This window comes from Pseudophryne corroboree, chromosome 11 (assembly GCF_028390025.1).
Source record: "Pseudophryne corroboree isolate aPseCor3 chromosome 11, aPseCor3.hap2, whole genome shotgun sequence".
Classification (NCBI taxonomy): domain Eukaryota; kingdom Metazoa; phylum Chordata; class Amphibia; order Anura; family Myobatrachidae; genus Pseudophryne; species Pseudophryne corroboree.
This window is the reverse complement of record NC_086454.1, coordinates 286,517,852-286,537,079: the sequence shown is the minus strand read 5'-3', so window position 1 is coordinate 286,537,079 and position 19,228 is coordinate 286,517,852.

Here is a 19,228-nt window from a genome sequence, read left to right as displayed (position 1 = left end):
CATGCTGTTGGCCTTGGCATCTGCAAGGCGGGTGTCTGTATCAGCGGCTTTGTCTCAATGTCGCTAGAACGGCTCAGATTAGGACAATGGAGGCTCTGTTGTCCTGTATGATCCCAACAAGATTGGGGCTCCTGCTTCCAAGCAGACTATTGCACGCTGGATCTGTAATACGATTCGGCAAGCTCATTCTACGGCTGGATTGCCGTTACCGAAATCGGTGAAGGCCCATTCTACCAGAAAGGTGGGCTCATCCTGGGCGGTTGCACAAGGGGTCTCGGCATTACGGCTTTGCCGAGCAGTTACTTGGTCGGGTTCAAACACCTTTGAGAAGTTTTACAAGTTTGATACCCTGGCTGTTGAGGACCTCTTGTTAGGTCAATCGGTGCTGCAGAGTCATCCGCACTCTCCCGCCCGTTCTAGAGCTTTGGTATAAACCCCATGGTTCTTGAAGCATCCCCAGCATCCTCTAGGACGTATGAGAAAATAGGATTTTAATACCTACCGGTAAATCCTTTTCTCTTAGTCCGTAGAGGATGCTGGGCGCCCGTCCCAGTGCGTACTGTATCTGCAGTTATTGGGTATGTTTACACACATGGTGTGTTGCGTTGCTGACGATATTCATGCCATGACATGCGTTATGCTGTTATTGGTTGTGTTTACACACAGGTTGTGTTACGCTTTATGTCAGCGTATTCCTGCATATTCTTCATGCCGTCGGCTGGTATTCTATTGAATGCCACGTTGTGCGGCATACTGGAGGTGTGAGCTGGTAAGATGCTCACCGTGGTTTAACAATAAATTCTTTCCTCGAAATGTCCGTCTCCCTGGGCACACTTACTTAAACTGGAGTCTGGAGGAGGGGCATAGAGCGAGGAGCTAGTTCACACCCATTCAAAGTCTTAAAGTGCCCATGTCTCCTGCGGATCCTGTCTATGCCCCATGGTTTTTGAAGCATCCCCAGCATCCTCTACGGACTAAGAGAAAAGGATTTACCGGTAGGTATTAAAATCCTATTATTGCCACTATAACCAGTGGTGGAACTAGCGCTGGTGCATTGCACCGTGGCCTGCCAAAGTTAAGGAGCCCACAGCCGCCGGCATAACAATGAGTCACATTGACTCATATGCTGCTGCCAGCACTATTGCGCTGAATACAGAACAGGAAGAACAATATTGCTGTTCGCACTCTGGGCCTGGCCGGAGGGACTGGAGGGGCCTCTCTCCCCTCTCTGCTCCTCCCATTTCCCCTTCCTTTGTGTGTGGGATGTAGTCTGTGCTTGTGCGCTGGGGATCATCAAATGTTTAAGGTAGGCATTCCCAACCGCGGACCTCAAGGCACACCAACAGTGCAGGTTTTAGTGATATCCAGGCTGCAGCACAGATGGTTAAATCAAAATAACTACTAAGTCATCGTTGCTGAAGCCTGGATATCACTAAAACCTGCACTGTTGGTGTTCCTCGAGGACAGTGTTTGGGAATGCCTGGTCTAAGGGAAGGCGGTAAGGAGGAGCAGAGCTACTGCAAGCTGTTTACCTGTGCGGCAGAAGCATCCTCTGATTATCCACGCACACCACTGACACCGATAACTTCCTGCAGCCCCTGTGTGGACATACAATGTGTAAGGGGCGCTGGTTCTGTGCTGGTGTAATGTGTAAGGGGCACTGCTTCCACGTTGGCATACAGTGTGGAAGGGATGCTGTTACTATGCGTGTGTAATGTGTAAGGGGCACTGCTACCGTGTGGGCCTAATGTGAAAGGGGCACTGCTACCGTGCGAGCGTAATGTGCATGGGATGCTGCTACTATGCAGATGTAATGTGTATGGGGCACTGCTACCGTGGGGTGGTAATGTGTTACCGTGGGGTGGTACCATGTTGGTATACAATTTGTAAAGGGCACTGCTACCATGCAGGCGTAATGTGTAAGGGGCACTGCTACTGTGTTGTATAATGTGAATAAGGTCGCAGGACTACTGTGGCTTAATTTGAATTGGGGGTACTATAGTGTGGCCATGCCCTTTCTCAATGAGGCATACACTCGCTCCTAATTTTTCGTGTTAGGCATGCCGTGTTGGCAAAGTTGTTTAAGGACACATCTATCGTGACCCAATGCATGTTGTTGCACCTGGGCCCACCACTTGCTTGCTTGTTTTGCCACTGACTATAACCTCAATTGACAGTTGAGAGGTTGAACCTTGCATTTTTAAAACATTTTAATCTAATATCAGGATACTGCTGCCAGTATTTATATGAATGTTCCTGCATTGGTCTAATTCATCAAAGTAGCCCCTGCAATTAACATCAGGTAATATTCCACATTTACCTGCTTGTAATTACATCGCCACACAAAACTCACTGAATTCTACATATTCTGAAATTCCTTTTGTTACTTATCTATAGACATGCTCTAAGACCTATACTTGCTTTACATATAAGCATAATAGCCTTCTGTGCCTGACTTATTCCAGGTTTATATATACAGTAGATGAGTAGGGGATACAGTTAATAGACTGGCTGTTAGAATCCCGGCATTCAGGAGACAGCCGGTGAAATGCACCGGACGAAATCCCAACAAATGCTGGTTATTCCCACTCAGTTGGTGGGTCCACGCCACCGTGTGGGAATATAACCTGTGGCCAGCCACCGGGCCCAAAGTGTGGTGAGCCCGCGAGGGGACTCTGCCTGGATTCTGAAAGACAAGATGCCTTTGTTGGTATAGTGACAGCCGGCATCCCGTCTGCCGGTAAACCATATGTACTCCATGAGTAGAGATGTCTACAGCTGTGGTTCTCAACCTCGGTCCTCAAGTACCCCCAACAGTTCATGTTTTCCAGGTCACCTAGCTGATGCACAGGTGTATTCATTACTCACTGACGCATTTTAAAAGACCCACAGGTGGAGCAAATTATTTCACTTGCAATCCTGTGAGGAGACCTGGAAAACATGAACTGTTGGGGGTACTTGAGGACTGCAGTTGAGAACCACTGGTCTACAGGACTGAGGGAACAATGAGCTGCCAAGCTCTTTTTATTACGTGAAGTTTAACAGTGTTTTAGATTAATGCGCTGCACTAAACTCGGTGCCGTAGGTCATATTAACTAACTGGTTGAATGGGAGAAATAATGTTCTTGTTTTATCTACTTTTCATCTTCGTAAACAAGTTCACATCTATATTTATGTCAGTGTGAAGCCCCAGAGACGAATTCTTTGAGTAGAAGCATGACTTACAAGAGCATCAGTAATACCACATAACAGGGCTCCAAGCTATGCAATAAGTACGTTTATGATGTAGATATCTTTCATCTCATTAATAATAAACCTAATATTAATGCTATGCACTTGGAAACAGTATTAAACTGTGAACATCTTCACAGTTACACCAAATTGTACATTTTCTCTAACGTCCTAGTGGATACTGGGGAAAAGTACTTTCAGTACCGTGGGGTATAGCTCGGGTCCATTGGAGCCTGGGCACTTTAAGAATTTAATAGTGTGTGCTGGCTCCTCCTCTCTATGCGCCTACTAGCAGACTCAGTTTAGAAAATGTGCCCAAGGAGCCGGGTGCATTGTTGGAGAGCTCCAAGAGTTTTCTTCAGAATTTATTTTAATTTATTTTCAGGTAGTACTGGTTGGCAACCAGTCTACCTACGTCGTGGGACTTAGGGGGGACGGACCGAACCAACCTCCTGAGGGGTAATGGATTAGTAATTCCGCTGACAGGACACTGAGTGCCTGAGGTGCTGTTTCACACACCACACTGTGGGGGTAATTCCAAGTTGATCGCAGCAGGACAGTTTTTAGCAGTTGGGCAAAACCATGTGCACTGCAGGGGAGGCAGATATAACATGTGCAGAGAGAGATAGATTTGGGTGTGGTGAGTTCAATCTGCAATCTAAATTGCACCCCCTAACAGCTGCCGAAGTAGACTCCAAAGGTGTGGTGATTGTTTACACAGGCGTCCCGGCTAGCGGGTCCCCGGTGACATGTGTCAGCAAAAGGGCTACGGGCTGCAGTGCCCGCCGCTGACCTAAACTGGCAGCACAGTTAAGGGGGTTATTAAACTTCCTTTGGTTATATATATATATATATATATATATATATATATAAAACACAATTTGCCAGTATAATCTTTGCAGGGACTGCGCGCCACTGAAGGCGCACCATTTCTTGCTGCTGCTGCTTTTTTTTGCATTAGAATGTCTGGGGAAAAAGGCTATGTGTCCTTCCTGTAACTCTAAATTTACTCTCTTTTAATTTTTTTTATTAATAGAGTACATTTTTATTCACGGAAAAATGTCAGGTACAGATAATAGATGTCGTAATCATCCAAATACATTACATGGCTTGTGGTATATACGTATTGCAGTACAACATTAGCCCCATATACAAACATGACAGAAACATACTATTACGAAACGCAAAAGCAATAAATAATTGTTATCTCAAGTCTGTACGTAAGTATATTATGAGTCACAATGCAATTTTGAAACACAACCTAACCAAGTAAAGCAGGCAATTGCCTACAAGAAAAAAAAGGTAAAGAAAAATACATAGAAAACGAACAAAACAAACACACTAAAGACACAGAGGGTAGGGTGCACTGGAAGTCGAGCAAGAATAATCAGAAGGAACAAGTTCTGGAGAACCATTCCCAAAAAACATTGCTACTGGTCTAAAGAAGGCTGTAAAAAATTATATTGGGGGTTCATGGGAGGAATATACTGATTTGAACTAGGGGGACCATATTTTTTCAAATTTAGAACTGCCATTATTTTGCATGTAAACAAAGCGTTCTTTAGAGAGAGAGTCATTTACTAGTGCCTTAAAGGAGGAAAGAGTGGGTCCCTTAAAAGCCATCCAGAGTCGTGCAATACACACCTTAGCCAGGGCACAGACAGTGTAAATGTAAAATTCCTCCCACCTGGACAGGGAATCAGAGCCTGCTATCCCAAGAACACATAATTTAGGAGTTAATGCTCTCAGGGACATCCCAGTATTCTCCAAAACCGACCTGACCCGTGACCAAAAGGACTGTATAGTAGGGCATGTCCACGCAAGATGCCAGAAGGTACCCCGAGCAACTGCACACTTAGGGCAGGCGTCAGAGCGTCCACTCACAAACCTGGCAAATTTAACCGGTGTCATATAGGTCCTATGAAATATACAAAACTGGATCTGCTGGAATCTAAGAGATTTAGTGACAATACGTGGATACTCCATTGCTAGTACCCATTCCTCCTCATCTATCGGACCCAGGTCAACCTTCCACTTTGCACGTAAGCGAGAGAGTGGGTCAGTATGATGCAAGGCAAGGAGATGTAAGTAGGAGAGAGAAATAGACTTATTGTGACCCAGATTAAATACAAAAGTCTTAATAGGAAACGGGAGAATAGTGGGAGGTGAGTCCCTGAACTGTGCCTGCAAAGCATGTAGAAGTTGGAGGAAACGATAGAAATACGAATTAGGTATACCATATTCATCCTTCAATTGCTGAAAAGATTTCAGTGTACCACCATTATAAAGCTGAGACCGTGAAATCACAGATTTGGGAGCCCACACGCTATGTCCAGCAAGAGACTTCAGTTCAGGGAGCCAACGAGAGTACCAGAGGGGAGTATCCAGATCAAGACCATCAAACTTAGTGAGCACCCGCAGCGCCTGTCAAATTTTCGCAGCCTGGAAAACAAAGGGAGGAGAGAACGGGGATAAATTACCGCTCAACAAAACCTGCACAGGTGAAAACCCAGGGAAGTAACTTTGAAGAAATGTTACATGTAAAGACTGCACATCAGTATTCTGTAACCAAAGTCTGAGGTGTGTAATTTGAGCGGCATAATAGTATAGTTGGAAGTTAGGAAGCGCCAGTCCACCTTCTGGCCTAGGTCTGGTGAGAGTAGTTAACTGCAGTTGGGGTCGTCTGTTGGCCCAAATCAATGAAGAGAGAATACTATTCAGTTTCCTAAAGAATGGGGGAAATAAATAGACAGGAGACTGTAAGAGTATATACAGAATCTTGGGCAACAATATCATTTTAACAAGACTGACCCTGCTGGTAACCGCTAACGGAAGTTTACACCAAGATTTACATTTGCGTATAATTTGCTGCATTAATGAGTCAAGGTTTAAGGGGATAAAGTCAGAGGGATCATTAGTGATCTGAATGCCTGGGTACATAAATTGGCCAGTCCAGCGCAAGGGCAAGGAAATTTTGGGAGTAGCAGGAGGGGGGCCAAGTACTGGCATTATGAATGACTCGGACCAATTGATGCGAAGGCCATCTACCAAACTCCTCTATCACCTTCAGAAGGTATGGCATGGAAACAGCATAGTCTTGCAAGAACAGCATTTAGTTGTCCACATAGAGGGCAATCTTATGAATGCTAGAGCCAATACATATACCCAGTATGCCGGTATGGGACCGAATGATGCACGCGAGGGGTTCGATGGCAATAGCGAAAAGTGTAGAAGAAAGGGGACACCCCTGTCGAGTACAAAGAAAAGGAGTCGGAAATATATCTGTTAACCGAGATCCTGGCAACGGGTTGCTGATAAAGGAGTTTGGTCCAACGCATATAGTTTGGACCAAAACCCATACCACTCCTGACCTCCCACAAGTAAGGACATTCTACGCTGTCAAAGGCTTTGGCCGCGTCCAGAGACAGTATAACCGAATCGGAGGGAAAATCATGTGGGGCTTTAAGAACAGTATATAGGAGGTGTAAATTGATGGAGGTGGACATAGCCAGACTGATCCGAATGAATTATGGTTTCTCCAGCAGGGTCCACAGGTTATCCACAGGATAACGGATTACTTCCTCCCACTCCTACCTCCAGGATTTTTCACGTGCTGCACCACTTCTTTGGAATTCCCTACCTCTCCCCCTCAGACTCCCCCCCTCTCTACAAAACTTCAAACGATCTCTCAAGACCCACTTCTTCACCAAACCCAGCCAAATCTCATCCTAACCCTCTGTTCTACGCTCTCTATGTACCCCATCTGTGTCACCCCTGTCTGTCTACCCCTCCCCTTTAGAATGTAAGCTCTCACGAGCAGGGCCCTCTTCCCTCATGTGCTTATCCTTTCTTACTTTAATAATCTTCAACTGCACCACATCCAGCAGTCTTCTGCCACCTGATACTTATTCCAGTGTCATCTGCTGATGTAACTATGTTTATTTACCCTATACTGTCATCAACTGTAAGTTGCTGTTTTCCTGTTTCATTATTTGTTTATGTATTCTGTAATTGGGCGCTGCGGAACCCTTGTGGCGCCATATAAATAAAGGATAATAATAATAATAATAACATTGGGATATGATGACGCGAAAGCAGATTTGCACCAATCGGTCAAAGCTTTTCGGCCTCCCAGCATGCAACAGACCCGTCCATATATCCCCACCTCCTGGCTCAGGCAAATAATTTTTTTGTTTGGTGCGGCAGGAGCTGGACCATGGTCAAAGGGCTGCTCGTTTTTAGCAGCCCAAAGCATTCTTATTTTAATTTTATAGTCTTACTATTTTTTCTTGAGTGATCTTTCTAAAAAACGTCTTATACGTACCTTAGAAAGAGTCGCTCCAACAACTCTCCGCCGCGTCGCGACAACGCTTACCCATGAGTACAGTGCTGTTTCGGCAGGCGTCTGTGTCGGATATACTAGCAGGTCCAGCAGACGTTACCAGGCTGTGGCTGGAGCACGGGGAGAAGGTAAGGCATCGGATCTGTTTAGAAGGGGAGTACGGACACAGCCGCACTGTTTGGGAAGAGACTACCAAACAGTCGCTGACACCTCGGGTGCACCAGCCAGAGGCGGAACTACCGCCAGTGCAAGCAGTGCGTTGCACTGGGGCCCGCCTCTGTCCAGGGGCCCAAGCATGTAATGAGTGAAATTGACTCATTACATGCCTCTGTGCGCTGCGGGCAACCGCTGCCCGCAGCACACAGCTGCCCTGAGAGGAGAGGAGCAGCGGCACGGACGGGGGAAGGAGGAGGAGGGAGGTGAAGGAGGGAGCCGCAGCAGCGCTTTGTTACTGGTGGAGGCGCTGCTGCTGCTGCCCCTCTGCTTCACTATAGGCTGTCTTCAGAGAACAGCCTATAGTGAAGCAGAGGGGCAGCAGCAGCAGCGCCTCCACCAATAACACAGCGCTGCTGCGGCTCCCTCCTCCACCCCCCCTCCTCCTCATTCTCTACTGCCCGGGAATCGTCTGACGCTGCACCGAGGAGCCGGAGCCAGCGGAGAGGGTAAGTATAATTCTTCTTTCTTTCTTTCTTTCTTTCTTTCTTTCTTTCTTTCTTTCTTTCTTTCTTTCTTTCTTTCTTTCTTTCTTTCTTTCTTTCTTTCTTTCTTTCTTTCTTTCTTTCTTTCTTTCTTTCTTTCTCTTTTTCTTTCTTTCCTACAAAAAAGGGGGACTGTGTGTCGCAATGTGTAAAAAGGGGGAATCTGCCTGCCGCAATGTGTAAAAACGGGGAATCTGCCTGCCGCAATGTGTAAAAATGGGGAATCTGCCTGCCGTAATGTGTAAAAACGGGGAATCTGCCTGCCGCAATGTGTAAAAAGGGGGAATCTGCTTGCCGCAATGTGTAAAAAGGGGGAATCTGCCTGCCGCTATGTGTAACAAGGACACGCTGTCTGCCGCAATGTGTAAAAAGGGGGAATCTGCCTGCCGTAATGTGTAACAAGGGCACACTGTCTGCCGTAATGTGTAACAAGGGCACGCTGTCTGCCGTAATGTGTAACAAGGGCACGCTGTCTGCCGTAATGTGTAAAAAGGGCACGCTGTCTGCCATTATGTGTAAAAAGGGCACGCTGTCTGCCGTTATGTGTAAAAAGTGTACGCTGTCTGCCGCTATGTTTAACAAGGGCACGCTGTCTGCCGTTATGTGAAAAAAGTGTACGCTGTCTGCCGCTATGTGTAACAAGGGCACGCTGTCTGCCGTTATGTGTAAAAAGGGGACTCTGTCTGCCGTTATGTGTAAAAAGGGCACGCTGTCTGCCGTTATGTGTAAAAAAAGGGGGACGCTGTCTGCCGTAATGTGTAAAAAGGGGACGCTGTCTGCTGTAATGTGTAAAAAGAGGAATCTGTCCGCCGTAAGGTGTAAAAGGGTCTCTACCTGGTGTAGTGGTGCTACTGTGCGGCGTAATTTGAATAATGGAGACTACTGTGCACCGTTTTATGAATTGGTATTATTTTGTGGCCACACCCCTTCCCCACGAAGCCACGCCACTATGTATTTTTGCGCGCGTTTACGGCGCGCACTGCCCCTGTTTTGCATGCAGGGGTGGGGCTCCAATGCCGTTTCTTGCACACAGTGCTAAAATGTCTAGTTACGGCACTGTTGCTAGGTATCCACTTCCCTGAGCAGGTCCCTCCTCACCAGATCCTCTCCAGGGGTGAGGGGGTGGACTTGGATGGGATGGGGGGGGGCCCAAGCCATTTTGTCGCACATGGGCCCACCGCTCGCTAGTTCCGCCACTGGCACCAGCACTAGGCCTTAGAGATCATAGGCTCCAGGAGTAGTATGAGGCCGCGATTCCTAGGGTTGATGTCAGCAGTGGGAAGTCAGACGCTCTCCTGGTCGCGCCTCCCCCCGGTTCATTACCAGTTTCCTCCGAGTCTCCCGCCATGAACTGTTTTCCTGCATCCGTCTCAGACGCTGTATACAAAGGGGACCCAGTCGTAGCATAGGCGGCTGTGTGACTGGTGCATCTGTGTTCAGTGAGCGTCTGCGTTCACTATAGGTTCATGGAGAAGCAGTGTACACTAGTAGCATCTGGATCCACTCAGCATTCGCAAACGTATTGATCGGTCCTGGAAGCGGGGTGAGTCTCTCTGTATCCCACTCTACTGAGTATGGGTAATACAGCACTAAGGTGGTCTTTCCAAGTTGATCACTAGCTGCATTTGTTCACAACGCAGCAATCAGGCTAAAAAACGACAGTTCTGCGCATGCGTATGTGGTGCAATGCGCATGCATGATGTACGGGCACAACGAACGATGCAGTTTTGAACAGGCTTTAACAATGCATTTCAGTCGCACTGGTTGCCGCAGAGTGATTGACATGAAGTGGGCATTTCTGGGTGGCAACCGACTGTTTTCAGGGAGTGTTCGGAAAAACGCAGGCGTGCCAGGGAAAACGCAGGCGTGGATGGGCGAACACTGGGCGGGTGTGTGACGTCAAATCTGGAAATGAATAGTCTGAAGTGATCGCAAGCGCTGAGTAGGTTTTGAGCTACTCTGAAACTACACAAAAAATGTTTGCACGTGCTCTGCGATGCAACCGTTCGCACTTCTGCTAAGCTAAAATACACTCGGCATAGCGTTTGCACGGCTGCTAAAAACTGCTAGCGAGCGATCAACTCAGAATGACCCCTGAAGTCTCTATCTCCCTTTTGAGTACGAATAGTTAGATAAGTGCCTATTGCATATGATAAAAAAGAGGGGATATAAATATCAGGATTGCATATGAGTCTGTATACTATTACTGTGGTTTCTTTCGCTATGCCTCTGAAAACGGTAGATCTGTTTTAACATGATGCAGTAATATGCTCTCCTTTATACTTAAAATGTAGTTGTAGTTGATGATGTGCTCATATTGCTTATTATACTAATGTATAACATGTGACTGACTGTTATTGTGATTGCTGACTTTACTATATATTCTGTCAGTTTTTTTCTATTCTGATCCTCGATGCTGGTGCATAGCAGGGTAGGGTCGGATTATATGTCACTTTAAAAAAGCTTAAAGTGATTACAGTCACAAATTCTGTAGTACACTGTGGAAGTGTTGATTATTTATCATGTCTAAGAGCGGCAAAGGTGAGGAAGAGCGGCAAAGGTGAGGAAGATACACTCACAGCAACACCAACACTCATATCATGTTTCTCTTGCAAAGCTGGGTTAACCTCTCAGGATCTGGTTCAGGATGTTTTGTGTGCAAATTGTTTGAGCTTTCACCAGGGTCTCTTGAAAAATACAAGGCAGATTCAGGCGCAGGTTGATCCACCTTGGGCTATGTTTGAACAGACAGTATTCAGTATAGCTGAACGGCTAATTCCTCCGAATCCTGTACCAGAGATAGGTTACACGATTAACCTTTACATTACATTCCCACCTGAGGTTTATCACTCCCAGCAGCAGCCTCTCAAAAGAAACAGGCTGATAAGCCAGTGGTAAGTAAATCTTCATCCTCACAGGCTACACATGTTTCAGATGAGGATTCATTAGAGGATGAAAGCACAATAAATTCTGTTTCGGCATATGAAGAGAAGGATGAGGAAGGTCTCAGCTCAGTGGATACAGCTGAGTTAATTAAAGCAATGAAAGCCATTCTATCCTTAGAGGATTCAGCAGAGCCTGTGTTAAAAACCAAGGCACCTGTTTTGAAACGTCCCAAAACAGTTAAGACTGAGTTTCCGGGGTCAGATCAGCTGACGGAAATCATGGAAGAGGCTTGGACTATGCCCAATAAGAAATTTAGAATTCCTAGGAAATGGAATTCCAATTAACCTCTTCCAGCTGGGGATTGTTTAAAAGGGAGGTGGCTCCCAAGGTAGTTATGCATGTAATTCGGTTAGTGCAGAAATCTATATTACCTTTGCCTTCAACATCATTAAATTATGTCACGGACTGGAGAGTGGATGGTTTTTTAAAAACCATTTTATCCTGTCTGGGGCAGTCATAAGACCAGCCATGGCTTCAGCTTGGATGGCAAAGGCAGTGGCTGCCTGGGCTGATGCATTGGAGAGGGATTTTACAATGGCATCTATAGAGCAAAAATCCCATATAGCACATATAAAACAGGCTGCAATGTTCTTGGAAGAAGCAGCATTGGATATCGGTACTATTGCCTCCAGGGCATCAGCTTCAACAATAGCTGCTCGTCGAGCAGTTTGGCTATGTACATGGAAAGCTGATTCAGAATCTAAGAAGATTTTGGAATATTTGCCTTTTTCTGGAGATATTCTTTTTGGTAAAGAATTGACAGATATTTTGGAGTCAGAAGCAGACTCCAAGAAGGTAAAGTTTCCTTCCACATACAAATTCAAACCTAAAGTTCCAGCTTTTCGGCCCTTTCGGTCTCAGGGAAAAGCTAAAGGAAAAAGTGATGGCAGGCAGCCCCAATACAACAAGTCTGGTAAGACTAAAAAGCATTGGGCTACCAGAGGACCGGTTGGTAAAACAGAAAATAAGCCATCAGCCTGAGGGTGTGGGCTTCCACCTAGGGGATCCCAGGGTGGGGAGCTGACTTCTTCAGTTTGCACACATATGGCAGCAGTCTACAACAGATTCCTGGGTGCATGAAGCGATATCTCTAGGTTATGCTTTTGCCTTCAAGAAGCACCCTCCTCAAAAGTTTTTTTGTACCAGCCCGTCTCGAGTAGAGACGGAGGTCAGGGCTTTGCAAGAGGCAGTTAAAAAATTGCTTCAGTCAGAACTAATCATTCCAGTTCCTCCTGCACAATGAGGACAGGGTTTTTACTCCAACCTGTTTCTGGTTCAGAAGCTAAATGGGTCATTGCGGCCAATTCTCAATCTCAGAGTGCTGAATAAATACATTTGGGTACATCGGTTTCATATGGAGACTTTACGTTCCATAATTTTGGCCATGGAGCCAGGGGATTATATGGTATCCCTGGATATCCAGGATGCTTACCTACATGTTCCTATAGCACTATCCCATCAGTACTATCTCAGGTTCGCTATTCTCTAACAGCATTTTCAGTTCCAGGCCCTACCTTTTGGGTTAGCCACAGCCCCCAGAGTATTTACCAAAATTATGGTGGTACTGGCAGCTTATCTCCACCAGCAGGGGATAAGAATTTTTCCATACCTGAACGATCTGTTAATCCACGCACAGTCGCAGGAATTGCTCCTAAGTCATCTGCAACAGACAATAACGTTTTTGCAAAGGCACGGGTGGCTCATAAATTGGGCAAAATGGTCTCTGGTTCCGTCACAGCGGATGACTCACTTGGGGGCTGTACTGGATTCAAGCCTTCAGAGAGTAATTTTATCTCTGAACAAGATATCCAAAGTTCAGTCAAGGATTCAGGAGTTGCTACACAGTCAAAAGGTATCCATTCACGCAGCAATGCGTGTGATGGGATTGATGGTGTCAACATTCGACATGGTGGAGTATGCACAGTTCCACTCAAGTTCTCTGCAGCATCTGATCCTTGCCAAATGGAATGGGTTGCATCAGATGATAAAAACGCAGACTATGGTCCTTACGATGGAAGTAAGAAGGTCATTAGCCTGGTGGCTACAGACATCCCATCTGGACAAGGGGAGACCCTTTTGGATATCAGATTGGGAAATTCTGACAATGGATGCCAGTCTCCAGGGCTGGGGAGCAGTGTCAGGAAGGTTGTGTTTCCAGGGGCAATGGACCAAGGAAGAAGGTTGCCTGCCAATAAATATATTGGAACTTTGGGCAATATACCTGGTACTATTCCAGGCAAAGGACATTCTTCAGGGAAAACCAGTTCAGATCTGCTCGGACAATGCGATGGCAGTAGCGTACCTCAACCATCAGGGAGGAACTCGCAGCCAAAAAGCTATGAAAGAGGTAAGTCACACACTAAAGCGGGCAGAACTTCATCAGCCTTATCCGCAGTGTTCATTCCAGGAGTCCTAAACTGGGAAGCGGATTTTCTCAGTTGACATAGCATTCAGATAAGCAAATGGGCTCTACACCCAGAGGACTTCCAGACTCTAGCAGACAAGTGGGGGTTGCCAGAGATAGATCTCATGGCGTCCCATCAGAACAACAAAGTTCTCGCATACGGATCATGAACAAAAGATCCCAGAGCAATCTTTGTGGATGCCCTGTCGGTGAGATGGGACTTTCATCTGGCCTATGTGTTTCCTCCAATCACCTTATTATCCAGGGTGGTGAGAAAGATAAAGCAAGGAAAGGGTGCTGTGATACTAATAGCTTCGGCTTGGCCCAGAAGACATTGGTACACAGATCTGCAGAGAATGTCGATGAATGCTCCACTTCTGCTCCCGCAATGTCCAGAACAGATGCAGGGTCCTTGTTATCACAGACATCTGGATCGACTGTCTTTGACAGCGCGGCTCTTGAAACCTCTCTCCTGAAGTCAAGAGGATTCTCACAACAGGTAATTCAAACAATGCTCAGAGCAAGGAAACCTTCCTCAGCTCGCATTTATCACCGAATATGGAAAACCTATATTCATTGGTGCAGTAAACGGAAAATGGACCCTAGGTCTTTCAGAGTTTCCAGGGTCTTAGCATTCCTTCAGGCAGGAATGGATAAAGGTTTGAAGGTGGCTTCCTTGAGAGTGCATGTGTCAGCATTGTCTGTATGGTTCAAAAAGAAAATTGCCAACTAACACGATGTGCGTACTCTTTTCCAGGGAATGCTGCACATTCAACCTCCTTTTGTTCCTCCTACAGTGCCTTGGGACTTAAGTTTAGTCCTAAGGCCCTTCAAGTTGCCCCATTTGAACCACTTAATAAAGTGGATCTTCAATGGTTGATAGCTAAAGTTTTCTTTCTACTGGCCATGGCGTCAGATAGAAGAGTATCAGATTTAGGGGCATTGTTATGTCGTCCACCATTTCTGATCATTTATCCAGATAGGGCGGTTCTTAGAACTAAATCTGGGTTTCTTCCCAAGGTGGTGCCAAATTTCACCATAACGAAGAAATTGTAGTCCCGGCTTTCCAGGAACCAGGCCATTCTGAGGGAGATGCATCACTGGACGTGGTCCGTGCCTTAAGGATCGACGTGGATCGTACCAGTGCCATCAGAAAGACAGATTCTCTCTTCGTTCTCTATGGATATCACCAGAGAGGATGGCCTGCTGATAAGCAGACACCGGCAAGGTGGCTTCGGATGATGATTTCAGAAGCATATTCTCAAGCTGATCTCCCTGTTCCGGCTAATGTCTCTGCTCACTCTACTGGTAAGGTAGATCCATCATGGGCAGCACAATGTGGTGCTTCAGCAGAACAGATATGTAAGGCAGCCACATGGTCTTCCATTAACACATTCATTAGACATTATGCCATGGTTACCTTTGCCTCTCACAATGCTGAATTCAGGCGAAGGATTCTCCTGTCCACTCAGGAGCGTCCCCACCACTAAATTGCTTTGGGGCATCCCAATATTATCCTGTGGATAACCTGTGGACCCTGCAGGAGAAATATACGTTATGGTAAGAACTTACCGTTGATAACAGTATTTCTCCTAAGTCCACAGGATCCACAGGGATCCCACCCTGATGCACCTGATTTGAGGATCCTTTTACTCACTAACCTCTTCCTTCTTGTACGGAAGGGTGTGCATGTGTGTTCTTCTCGCCTGATTATGGCTATCTATGATGCTCCAGCCTTGAGCTTTGGGAATACAACTAATTTGCCTGAGCCAGGATGCGGGGATATATGGACAGGCCCGTTGCATGCTGGGAGGCTGAAAGCTTTGACTGATTGGTGAAAATCCGCTTTCGCTTCATCATATCCCAATGTTATCCTGTGGAGAAATGCCGTTATCAATGATAAGTTCTTACCATAACATATATTTTGATGACAGTATTAAGCCTCAGGGCTAGAATTTTAGCTTGGATCTTGGCATCAGTGGGGATGAGAGAAATTGGTCTAGAAGACTCTAGGAGTATGGGGTCCTTACCAGGCTTTGGAAAGCACGATGATAACAGCCTCAGACATAGAGGGGATAAGCCTATTCAGAGCGAAAAGATCTAGGTATAAGGAATGTAAAATGGGGGCAAAAATATTGACATGTTTTTTTATATAATTCAATAGGAAGACCATCGCTTCCAGGGGCGTTGCCACCTGGAAAGGAGCCAATTGCCACGGTCACCTCTTCAAGTGTTATTGGTATATCTAGGAAAGCACAAGTCTCAGAGGGGAGTTGAGGAAGGGAAATGGTAGGCAGGAATTATCTGGTGTTGTGTCAATAATGGCACCGGAAGGGTCAATCACCTGTGTAATAGCGCTAAATGGGCTAACAGACTGGCAGGTCTATCTGCTTGCATATAAATATTTTGAGCCCTAAACATAAGTGACCGAGAAGTCTTGTCCGACAGATGGGCCAACCAGGCCGACTGAGCTAGCAGCCAGTGGATTTTAGTGGTAGGCAAATCGTCAGGCAAATATTGTTTCTAGATCCCTAAATTCGGTTTCCAGAGCCCTCTCAGTTGTTCGGGAAGACATTTTAAGGGCAGCAATTCACTTAATAAATGGACCTCGTAGGTAGGCCTTGAATGAATCCCAGACCACAGTCACATGTGCAGACCCAGTATTAAGAGCAAAGTATCCCTCCCATTGCCTCTCAAGATCAGGACCATCTTTCATCTGCAGCAACCAGGACAGGTGCAGTTTCCAATAGGACTGTCCCTTCTGGCACATTACATTAAGTGACAACAACAAGGGTGAGTGGTAGGAAATACCTCTGGCCTCATAGTGTATATCAGTAAGTGTGGGTAGTAGAGAAGGAGAGACCAGTGCCAGGTCGATTCTGGAAAAAGAGTCATGGGTCTTAGAAAAACAGGAGAATTGTCGAAGTGAAGAGCGGCGGCTTCTCCAGGCATCCACCCACCCCAAACTAGCTATATAATCAGCGAACTTGGAGGGGCCGCCACCAGCCATATCAGAGAGGGGTGTCTTCAGTTTGTCCAGGAAGGGGTCTAAAAGGTTGTTAAAGTCCCCTAAGCAAATGTCAGGAGGATGGGGAGAGGAGGCTATAAAGGTGGCAGCCTTCTGTAACATTTCATAGACAAAAAGAGGGGGAATATAAATTGCCAGGATAAAGAAGTGTCTGGAACACAATTTACACTCAATAAATACAAATCTGCAGCGGCAGTCAGTCTTGATCGAGAGTAATTCAGATTGTACAGTTTTCTTAATCAAGACTGAGACCCCCCCTAGAAAAAGAGGAATGGGAGGCGTGGTACGCCCACCAAACCCAAGGTAGACGGAGCGACAACAGTCTATTTCCCTCCAAATGAGTCTCACTAAGGCAAGCAATGCCCGGGTCATATTTCTTGACCATTTTCAATACTAGAGAGCGTTTTACCTTGTTATTAATGCCCCAGACATTCCACGCTAAAAATGTTAAATCAGGCATAATACAGATGGCACAATATAAGTCTGAAGAGGACAGGAGTAATCGCCCCATAAAGTAAGCAACCAGCAAGAAACATAATATGGTAGTGAAGGTGCCTAAAACCAGCAGCAAGGCTAACAACAAAACTATTAGGTATTATAGAGATTTTACTCTCAGCATAATAGATGCGTCTACGAATAAAGAACAAGTACAGGCACAGGGTACATAAGACATCACAGTGCTCTAAAAACTAAACCAGTAGTAGTCTCCAATGAACAGCGGGCTATATCCTTGACAGAGCAAATCTAGTTGCATATACAGCAAATGCGCAAGAAAAATGCACCAGTATACAGTTATATTAGAAAGAGCAGTGCAGTCACATGAAAAACAAAGAACTAAACAAAGAAAAAAAGAGAAAAGACAAAACTTTTCCCAACTACCCCCCCTCCCCGTATACCTCCCAAAACAGTGGCATACTTGGATCCCAAAACTAAACCCTCAATACACAGTAAACCTAGCGTATAACTATAGATGAGACGATAACCTGAGAACCAAACCACCAAAGCACGTTGGCTCCCCGGGCATATATTTGTGTATCCAGGACATTTTTTATAACAAAAATAATAAAGCATATACAGGATAATAGTCCGGAGCTAGCTGTCGGGGAGCCGGCGCATAGCAATCCAGCCATGTAGCCGCCTCTCGAGAATTGAAGAACTTTGATTCACCCTCTGCCAACACACAAAGCTTAGAGGGAAAAAGCATAGAGTATGAGAGGCTAAGGTCACAAAGTCGATGTTTAGCTGGGAGGAACTGGGCTCGGTCCTTTTGCATGTTGGTTGCAAAGTCAGGAAAGGCAGAAACCCTGACTCCGTCCTTGTTAGAGGGCCCTTAGTACGCACCAGATGAAGGACAGAATCACGGTCTCTATAGTGTAAAAACCGTGCAATAAATGTGCGTGGAGAAGCACCAGGGGGTAGGGGCCTGGAAGGTACCCTGTGGGTGTGCTCCACCGCAAACTGGGGAGTAAAGGAGGCAGCACCAAATAATTCCTTAAGCCAGGACTCCAGAAATTCCTCAGGATTGGAGCCCTCTTCCTTTTCAGGGAGGCCAACGAACCTGACGTTATTTCTGCACTGATGTCCCTCCATATCAAGGAGCTTAGCTTGGATCAAGGAGACTTGATGTGAAAGCGTGGAGACATTTCGCTGTAGGGGACTGCAGGAGTCTTCAAGAGTGGAAACATGAGTCTCAACTACCCCAACTTGTTCTCGGATACGTTGCACATCATTTCACAGCAGTGAGAGATCATACTGTACTTTCTCAATTTTGTCGGACAGGCATTTTTCACTACCCACAATAGCTTCCAGCACCTGCTGGATAGAGGGGGTCGAGGAGGATGCTGAAGCGCCAGAGTCCACCCCAGTTGGGTTGAACAGGTTGTTGAGGCACAGGAGGGAAACCAGATTCCAGGCGGCAGGCTGTCTGGCAAACTTCTTCAGCTTGGCAGCCGCTGCATGGTCACGATCCTTCACCATTATGTTTAAGTGCAGTTAACTAAACTGCCACAGGGATATCAGGCAGGAGCGTGGGGCACAGACGTGGGCACTCCCAATAGGAAACAAAGCTGCTGGAGTGTTGCAGGAGCAGTAGCAGTCAAAAACAGCACCACACACTTGAGAATATAATGTGTAATAAAGAGAGGATAGAGCAAGTGGCAGAGCACTGTGTACTCACTGAAGTCAGATAGCAATTCACCACAGGCGTCTAATATCACAGCTTCTCCTCAGAGGCAGTATCCACGTGTAGAACTGGTTATAACAGTGTGCTAAGTGGGCTCCTAAGATCGCTGTCGAACTTCCAGGACTTCCCCACAGCAGCAGCAAGCAGCGCCCACAGACAAGGTGTAAGCCAATCTAGGTTGCCAGCCACCGGGGACCAGACAGGAGGCACAGCGCCAGATGATGCCAGACACTGCCGCGGGGATCGGGAGCCGGCCGCTGGGGACGCACGACCGGAAGTCCAGCCGCGCCCCGGGGACAGACAGGAGGCACAGGCTGCGGCACGGATAAGTCAGCTGTTTCACTCTGTAGAGGCTCAAAGTGGACGTCACCGGCTGCTCAAGTGGGTAAGGGCACAG